General features: G+C 47.7%; 1 non-coding gene across 1 annotated transcript; it reads right to left on the minus strand.

Annotated features, from left to right (window-relative positions):
• Nucleotides 1-5,616: 5,616 nt before the first annotated feature.
• Nucleotides 5,617-5,688, minus strand: Trnam-cau (transfer RNA methionine (anticodon CAU)). The gene has a single exon. It is a non-coding gene; the product is annotated as a tRNA-Met (tRNA).
• Nucleotides 5,689-7,107: the final 1,419 nt, after the last annotated feature.

The following is a 7,107-nucleotide window of genomic DNA, read 5'->3' on the forward strand; positions in this document are numbered from 1 at the left end:
TTCACAGACTTAGCGTATCCCCTATATCCAGCCTATGTGTATTGTTACGGAACCTCCAGGACAGGCGAAAGGCGCCGGCACACTGGCGCACTCGTATGCAGGAAAGTATGCACGCTTTTTACAGCGATGCTGTGTGTGTCTAATCTCCCAGGTTACGGAGGTGGTGCGGATGCTTTAGTCGGGGCCTCAGTACCTCTGATAAGGCTCCCACAGTAATGCGCACAGATGCGGAGCTCCAAGGGCTGATGATATCTTAACATAAGAAGGCCTTGGTTGCCCTTAAAAAATTGGCTCCGATTAACGGTGAGAAGGTGGTCGGAAAGCAAAGCTGTAAACGACGCCCACAACGATTGGTCATGCGACATCACTTGAATTCGCACACGTGGCTCTACAAAGAGTGAAACCAGAGATTCTGCCAGCCGTTACCTGGAATTCGCGCCAAAAAGCGCCCTCCCCTTCCCCAGCCGCTGAATCAAAAACACAACCGAATTGGTATTCAGCAATATAGAAAACGCAGTCCCATTCATGGCAAGCAGTGCGCAAACGGTAACGTTTCTCTAGCGGCCAGGTGTCTGAATGTGGTCACTACATTTTGTTTTCCCGCCCTCAAACCAATCCTTAACGTATGTTTGCCGTAAGACCGCTTAATTCCGGCCGATGCGCGTTACCCTGGAGGTGCTGTCGAACAAGTTAGTCCAGCCGTGCGAAGGCACCGCGCAATGGACGCGAAGCTGCTCCAAAACAGGACCAAAACAACCGTCGCTAAAGCAGACGACAACGCCACCGCCGACGCTCCCATCGCCGAGCAGGAACTTCCGCGCGAGGAAGGGTGGGTAAATTCGCCGCGCCATCTACAGTGTGCTCCATGAGTGAAACCCCCCTCCCCCACACCCCCGCTCCCGCCTCGCCGCATTAGGAGTTTATTGTTCCGCACGCCGCGAAAGAACCGTTGGCTGGTAGATGTAGAAAGCTTTGCTTTAAAAATTAGAAGCCGTTCCACTCAATGTGAAATTGATTGATTGATTGATTGATTGATTGTAGGGTTTAACGCGCCGACGCAACGCAGGCGATGAGGCGCGCCGTAGTGGAGGGCTCCGGATTAATTTTGACCACCTGGGGATCTTTATCGTGCGCCGAAATCTCGTACACACGGGCGTTTTTGCTTTTCGCCTCCATCAGAAAAGCGGCCGCCGCGGCCGGGAATCGAACCCGCGACCTCGTGCTCAGCAGCGCAACGCCTTAGCCACTGAGCCACCGCGGCGGGTACTCAATGTGAAAGCTGTCGGAAATGCAGAGCAGTGATTCGCCATAGTGGCGTGTACCGCCGTTATCCGCTTACTGCTACCACCCCATGCAATTCAAATTTCCCGCCTTCGCAGTGCTCGCGCGCCCCCTGCCTGAAACTGCGCCAGCGGGAGTTCTGTTCTCTTTGTTCTTTTCTCCCCGCACGTGCCGGCGTTGCACTGCCATCGTAATTGGGCCCATCTCCCCGCGAGGGGGACTCGAGTAAATGCGTCGCATAGGGGGTGGGTGTATTGCGTTAACGTTTAGTGTTTGGGGAGTTGGTGGTAGTGAATGCGTTGTATCAGCAGCTTCTTGACGTAGTTTGAATGAGTCAAGGATATAAGGCGCGTTCGTAGCCTCCCATTCTGTGTCGGCTTTGTGGCGGAGTGGGTAGAGCACCATGTACATTGCGTTCCACCCGCAGGGTCGAGGGATCGAAACCAGGCGCCGGATAGCATTTTTTTATATAGTGTAGGGGGAGGGGTGCGGACTACGACTACGGACGTCAGCGCGGGTGACATCGTGAGTTACTGAAATGCTCTGCATTTAAAAGGACTTCCCAGAAATGCGTTCGTGTTTAGAGATGAAGCCGCCTTTAAAGTTTGGTCTTTGTAAGTTGGCTTTCCCACATGGTGTGTTGCACAGTGAAGCATGACCATCTACCGAAGGAGTGTGGTTACAGCTCCACTGTATGCTCCTCTTCGTCGCGGCCGCTTCTTTCCCGAGTCGTGTATACTCCTTGCCACGCCACTGTCTCTCTCTCTCTCTCTCTCTCTCTCTCTCTCTCTCTGTCTCTATCTTCTTCCCCGAAATTGCGCAATGCCGCGTGGTCTTCGGCGGCCACCTGTGTGGCGCCCTAGAGCCGGCGCCGTGATTGGCGTAGCCTCGCTACAATAAAACAACATTATATGTGCCCACCGGTACCGGTACCGGCACTCACCTACGGGGAAGAAACTTGGAGGCTCACCAAGAGGGTTCAACTTAAACTGAGGACGACTCAGCGAGCACTAGAACGGAAGTTGATGGGTGTAACATGAAGGTACAAGAAGAGAGCGGAGTGGGTCAGGGAACAAACACGTGTTAAGGACATATAAGTAGAAATTAAGAAGAAGAAATGGACGTGGGCAGGGCATGTAATGCGAAGGCATTAAGGCTAACAGAGTGGATCCTTAGAGAAGGCAAGCGTTGCCGGGGGCGGCAGAAAGTTAGATGGGCAGATGAGATCAAGAAGCTTGCGGGGATAAATTGGTCGCAGTCATCAAAGGACCAGGATAATTGGAGACTAGTGGGAGAGGCCTTTGCCCTGCAGTGGGCGTAGATAGGCTGGTTATTATTATTAGGATGATGATGATATCTGCCCATACATGTGTGTGTTCTTTGTCTGTGAGTAGAGCTCGCGCCACTGCCTTTATAATTAAACAGAGAAAATCCACAATATAGCTCAGTACCAACGTAGCGAATCACACCAGAGCGCCAGCTACGCTGGACTACCTTCTTCAAAGGGTGGAAGGGCTCTGATTTTCAGCAGGCCGCTGTTGGCGACGCTCGTGCTGGCAGAACGCTGGCACCCACGCGAAAACAATAACCCCTCGTAATTACGGCTGTTGTTGCAAGGCGGACAGAATTCACCCGAACTTCTCATGATCACCAGGCGCACTCTGCGCCGTCAAGCGTCGTACCTGCTGTTACTGCTGTTAGTACCTGCTGCTGTCGTCGTACCTGCTCTGCTGTTTGTAACGCGGCTACTAAACCACATTTGCTTGGTCACTCACGCGTACGCACGTTGGGGTAAGAGTTTACGTTTGCGATGTGAGCGCCTTAAAAAGGTTTCGCAGCTGCCCCAAGTAGTTTCTCTGCTCGCAGTGCTGGACGCCTTGGGCAGCACGCGCACCACGCGGGCACACACCGCGATTGCCCACACCTCTTTTGTTATAGAAAAGGATTGAACACTTCTGCTGCGAAAAAATACGGGTATGCTTACAACTCCCTAAGAATGCGTAGCCGAAAGCCAAGTTGGGCTTTCTGTTGATCTTTGCGCCCGGCCAAAACTTCCCCTTACTGCAGGAGCCTTCTGTTTTTCCCCCGTTGGTGCCGTCACCTCTCGAGGCGACTCGTATTGCACGTGAGGTTTCGGCGGCCTACCCTCCTCCGGAGGCCTACCCTACCATCCTTTCTTAACACGCGATCCCCGATTAGCCCTCCGGTTTTCTGTGTGATGCTGTGTATACCTATACTCGGTTACAACTTAAGAACGCCAACGCAAGTAGCCGCTTCCTCATCACCGCAGCCGGATGTTACTCCGCGCAGCGCAAGTAGTGCGTTACTGGGAATATTTTGAACGTGCCACGAGCCGTTTCCGCGATATTGTGGACTTAATATGCTTATAAACTACTGCAGCTACGACAAACAAACTACGGGAGAAAAGGCAGGCGATATAACGCATTCATGGACCTCTCATTCCAAAACGCGCGCGCCCGTTGACGTCCGGGTCCTTCGCTTAGGCGGAGTGGTACCATAAGTGAGCTATTGCCGCTCTTAACTTGTTCCCGAGTATAACAAGGATTTTGTTGTACCTCGCGTATTTCATGAAACGTTGACATCTATCGTTTTCGCCTTTAAAAACTGATTCGTCCTAACTGCGTCGTATAGAATCGAAGGTCACGTACAGGTCAGGTGCAGGAGTGTTCCTGTAATAGCGAGAGGGACAAGACCAGTGATTTCCTTACGCACCCCTTAGGGGTGCGTAGACGCCCCCCACCCCATGCTTTCCTTGACAGCCCCCCTCCTTGAATGTCTAAATTTTACTTATATCAATTCTTTAATTAAACGTCTATGCAGTTTGGTCAATCCCCAATAAAAAAGAGGAGTGAAATACCCCGTTATTTCATTAATTCGGGCAGTTCTTTGTTTACAACTCAAATTTTTGAAGACGCACTTTCAACATCTGCGAGGCGAAGGGCTACAAAAGCTAATACATCGCGTTTTGATAAACTCTGAACGTCAAAAAACGGTCGGTGCCCGCTTTGTAAGTGCTGCATAATTCGTTTACTCCCTAAACATTGTTTCAAAAACTTAAATCTCGTCATTGGCCCTGGCAACAAGCTTGAAAATGTCCTTATACGTTGAAAAATGCTCAGACATTTAAAAACTGAATACGGACCTTTTTAGTAAAAACTGTATCTCTGAAAAATTAAGTGTTGGTTCAGATTAAATAGGAAACACCGCCTCCCAAGAAAAAGGGAAACTTACGTCACGAGGATGAGAATTTGGTTAATAGACGTCTGTTATTTAACTAGTGGACTAAAAAAGAAACAGTTTGTATAGTTTGCCTAGTCACCAGTCTTCCCCCCCCCCCCCCAGCCATTGGGACGGGACCCCCCCTCCCCCCCTCCCCCCTCCCTTCCCCCCTTGATTCGATTCTTGGGGAAACCCCTGGACGAAAGGTCGGATGCCAGCCCGCTCTCCGTGCGTTTTATCCCGCACTTCCAATCACCATGATTTATGTGAGTATCTACGTACGGATTTTCTTAACTCACCAGCGACGACGACACAGTCACCTGCCTTTGACGAGGGCTTCCCAGGTAGCGTTTAATGAATCAATTATTTCGTAGGTATTTTTGTGGCAAAGACATAAACAAATAGCTAATTTGTTTAGTGCAGTGTTTGATTGAACAGATATATAGGTAACGAGAGAGCCGGTTTGAGTAAGAACTTCTTTGATCGTTCCCATCTCTTTTCGGTTGCAAGAATCACTAGTTTCACACTCATTTTTTTTGCTTCAGTCACCTTCACGGCGCTGATTTGATTAGTTTAATTTATCATCTACGGGATGAGTCTGTTATTAATAACACGAGCCCCTCTGTTCTCCTTAATGGTGCGAATGAAGCGTGGGGCCAGAAGTTATAGTGCTATAGAAGACCAAGGAAAGTTAATCGATACATTCAACCGGTTTAGAGCTGAATGCTTCCTATTTTATTTTTATTTTCAGAAAATGAAGTGCAGTCAAGGGCAACTAAACGGTTGCCCGTTGACTGATAAGGACTGGTTTGAATACGACCGATCAAGCAGGACGGTATAGCAGCAGTGCCGCTGAAGAGACGCTAATATCGTTCACTCCCTGGACAATCACGCCTCGGTTTTTGCGATGTTTGTTTGTTTGCAAACATGGATACCAATTTGCTCATTTACAAGAATTAGACATAGATAAGCAGTACAGTAAACTAGAGTAACAGCAGTTACTCTTCGAAAGTACTGTGAGACAAGTCGAAGGTTTTAATTACGCATAGTCGCACTAAACGGGGACCCCGGAACGAAAAAAAAAAAAAAAAAACGTAGCAGAGCGTGGTTTCGATCCACGGACCTCTGGGTTATGGGCCCAGCACGCTTCCACTGCGCCACTCTGCTGCACGTTGCACGAAGGAAAACAGCTGCTACACACTATAACAGCTGCAGCCCACACACATACACAACAATAGAGATGGCACAGGGAAAAACTAAATTTCATCTAAAAGAAGAAAGAAGAAGCAGTATCAGGGCGTGGTTTCCATCCACAGTCGTATGGGCTATAAGACCAGCACACTTCCACAACGCGTGGACTTGCTCTCTACAGCATGTAAAGGAACTGAGACACGCTGAGATTTTGTGAATAACTTTCATTCATTTATTCATTCTTTATTTATTTCATTTTTTACAGGAGGAGGCGAGACGAAAAGCTGTTTGAACAGCTTGACGTGGCCCCGACCCCCTTTTCGTTGACAGCTTAGCGGAGAGAGCTTAGGTTACACGCACAATTTCAAAAACATATTGCATACTACCACTTCATGCAATAACACAGAAAGTGAGGTTCTTTCACTTAAAAGAAAACAACAACAACCGCATAAACAACAACCACAACAATAACAACAACAACAACAACACAGAAAAAGTACAAAAATCACAACTTGTGCTCACAAAACCATCTAATGTTAAGGTTTGTATTGTATATAGGGTCAAAGTTTTCTTTTACTAGCTTATTTAACAGAACAGGCAATGTGTACCGTAAAGATTGTTGAACATAGTAAGCGTGTGGCGTCGGAGTTATCCATCTCTCCATGTGACGTGTTTGTCGAACATGGGTGTTTTGTCGCAGTTGAGCTAGCAAGGTTAGGACGTTTTCATTACACTGTACAAATCGTTTGTAGATTATTAACAGCCTATAATTATACAAAGAGTGCACTGAAAGAATGTCGTACTTCAAAAAAAAGGTTTTTAGTGGGATGAAGGAAGTGAACGTTAGCTATGTAGCGAACAGCTCTTTTTTGTAATAGATGTAGCTTTGTCAAATTGGACACACCCGTGTTGCACCACACAAGGCTGCAGTAAAAAACAACGAGAATACCAAGTAGTTGTGCAATAGAATCTTCACTTTTACAGGACAAATATGCCTCATTATGAGCATCTCACCTGACCTTACCTTACATCCTTAACCTTACATCATTTGATTAGATTTGAAAAACTTTTATTTCTCGTCAAGCGTAAGGAGTATGGGTCTAAAGGCACAGACGGCCTGACAGAGGTCCTCAGCCCCCTACACACTGTGCGAGCAGCATTTTAATGTTAGCAAATATTTCGCAGCATGTATATCATAGTACACCTGTCTATGCATACAACCAAACAGAGCAATCGCTATCACTAACACAGGAATAAGTGAAAGTGATAAAGCAGCCAGAAAAGGAGCACGCGAAATGAGGTGAACAAAAAAAAAAACAACAAAAAAGGTCTGCAGCACAAAAGTTGACTAAGAACTCTCAGTCATCGATAAATCCAGGAATAACGACATACATA

Source organism: Haemaphysalis longicornis, unplaced genomic scaffold (assembly GCF_048455015.1).
Source record: "Haemaphysalis longicornis isolate Haplotype H1 unplaced genomic scaffold, Haemaphysalis longicornis Haplotype H1 scaffold_4, whole genome shotgun sequence".
In the NCBI taxonomy this organism is placed as follows: Eukaryota; Metazoa; Arthropoda; class Arachnida; order Ixodida; family Ixodidae; genus Haemaphysalis; species Haemaphysalis longicornis.